The 2,645-nt window shown below is 31.0% G+C and overlaps 1 long non-coding RNA gene across 1 annotated transcript; it reads left to right on the forward strand.

Moving 5' to 3' along the window:
- The first annotated feature begins 216 nt into the window (after positions 1-216).
- Positions 217-1,743, forward strand: LOC136980320 (uncharacterized). Its single transcript, XR_010881536.1, has 4 exons — positions 217-256; positions 1,445-1,480; positions 1,574-1,624; positions 1,702-1,743. It is a non-coding gene; the product is annotated as an uncharacterized lncRNA (long non-coding RNA).
- The last annotated feature ends 902 nt before the right edge of the window (positions 1,744-2,645 follow it).

Here is a 2,645-nt window from a genome sequence, read left to right on the forward strand (position 1 = left end):
TACAATTTGAATAAACGCCGACTTTACTAACCTGTTAAAAATTTTACATATGTTTATTTTTTATATTTTTTAGAGATTCTTTAGATGTAACGTGGATAAGTTTCGAATGGTAGGTATTGCATGAATTTTTAATTACTTATCTTCTTATACGAAGTATTAAGAAAAATATGCATGTGAATTCAATTTCAAATAATGAAACATTTAATTTGAAATATAGGGCAATGACACAATTGATAAGAGAATCGAAGAACATTCAGTAAGTTATATAGTTTTTCACGTCTAAAAAATAATATATGGAGATATATCTAAAAATAATTGATTTTTTATCATCTCTAATGGCTTCACAGTGGTTTCTTATGTTTTCATCTCACGGAAAGACACAATTGGCAGCAAAAATATTTATTCAAACTTTGTCAGAGGTTTCGGCACATAAGCCCTCATCTGAAAAACACAATAAAGTTTACAGTTAGGGTGCTTCTAGTGACAAATAAATAAGTAAACAAACTAATGCCATTCTCTTTTTCATATGTAATGCGGTATGTCATTCGTTACTTAGCTCGAGGGCGTAGCTATAGTATGGGTGGATAGGTATGAGTAGCTATCAGATCGGGGTTTTTGAGGTCCACTCTCAAAAATGTTTAGAAATATAACATAATATATGTAGAAAAAGATACGGAGATACTCCAAATTTAAACGTTAAAAATTGCATATTTTTCAAAAAATATAAATAATAAAACAGAATTACGTTATTTGAAACAATGGGCATGAACGACTGAAGCATTTCTGATCTTTTCTAAATAAGGGTCTGACGTAGCTACCTAGAAAAATTTTAATTGTTTCTGATGCTGTTGTGAGTCATTTTTGTTGGATTAAAACATAAGGAACGACTGATTTCGGGCATTGTTTCATATCTTCTATATATTTTAATATATTAATTGAAAATCAGTTTCCGTTTGTCCAACTTAGTTTGAGTAAACCACTATGGCTAAAAATACGGTTCAGGTATCAAATTAAAGATCTTATCCTATAGGTGATGCCACTGAAGACAAATTTCAGAAAGGTACAATAATTGAGGCGTGGCGAAGTGGCAAATGCAGAATTTAAGTCTACGGAACAAACATATCGGAGGGGATCCCCAATCCCCGTTAACATTAATTCGAGCAAAGTTTTTTCTTTCGAAGTTTCATTATTGTAAATACTGAAATCGATAAATGTACATATTAGATCATTTTGGCCTACCAGTAGTCAAGCGGTTCCGTTCCCTGAACAGTAGGAGTTCGGTCGTGAGTTCGCGCCTCGCTCAGATGGGCTTGCCACGTGGAGTGTCAAATGCCGAAGCAACGTCGACATACATAGCTAATGTTGTTAATTCAAAAGTTTATAAATATAAAATTTGAGGGTTATGCCAATATATATACTGTATATATAATTATTCTTTTTACAGGAAAAATGTAAAGAAATATTGAACAACAAAACACAGGTAAATTTTTAATTTATTCATTTGGAAACATTAAAATAATTAATTATTTACACATTTTTAAAAAATATTTGGAATTCTTACAATTTTTTTTAGCCAATAGAACCTGAGGATTGCAATGAGGAAGGAAAAAACGTATTCGAAAAGGTAAATGTATATGGGAAGAAACTATTTTATTTTCCAAAACATAAAATTAAATTCAATATTTACTTTTTTTTCTATAGCTTAAGATATGCAGAAGAGAAGCATGGGCTAAAATGGTAAGAAAATAATATACAGTCAAATCGCTTTAAAACGATATTTAGCGGAAAAAGTTTTGTTGTAGAGAGATTTATTGTTACAGCGAGTGTTTTAAAAAATTAAAGCTGACACAAGTTCTTTCTCTTCTTTCCTGGCACTCGAACAGGATGTTAAGCTGTGTTCTGCGGAATAAAAAACCCCGTGTTAATTAATATAATAGACCCCACCTTTACCATGTAATCGAAAATCATTGTTAATTAAACGAGCTGTCCTGTTTCCCTTCAGTTATGTAATGTTGAAATTACGTTCCAGGAAAAGTAGTCATACAATACCACACAGAGATGATCACAGTCATTTTTAATATTTATAATATTAATTATAAAATGGGGTCTACTACTTGTCAAATTAGTGAAACCACTGACAATAGAAGTTGGTCTCGAGTGAGTGAACGGTCGACGTGCTAGCCACGTGGAGTTTTCTGGCTTTCTTCACGTGTATAACACATAAATAGAGATTAATTTTTCGTAGAAAGTTCTTCCGGTTGGCTTGATAGATCGACCAAGTATGGCACTGCCTTATTCCATCCATCAAATCGTAAAACCTGCGATTGTAAATCGAGAGGTGGTAAAGCACGTGATAGCAGTTTACTACACTTACTAATGAATTAACGAATTGCATTACATAAATTATACAATTAACTTTTGTTAGCATTATTATGGATTTTTACTTGGAAATAAATAATTATTTTCAAATTTCAAAATAATTTTATTTTAAAAATTACCTTTTGTTTTGCCCCATTTCCATCATTCTCATTACAGTTACTTTCTTTACCTAAAAGTTAACTGCAAATACATTTGTGAAAGTAAAAAATTATATTTAAACTTTTTTAAAAACTTTTAGAGGAATGCTTCGGTAAATACAATAAATA

Source organism: Centruroides vittatus, unplaced genomic scaffold (genome assembly GCF_030686945.1).
Source record: "Centruroides vittatus isolate TY-2023 unplaced genomic scaffold, ASM3068694v2 contig_693, whole genome shotgun sequence".
Lineage (NCBI taxonomy): Eukaryota > Metazoa > Arthropoda > Arachnida > Scorpiones > Buthidae > Centruroides > Centruroides vittatus.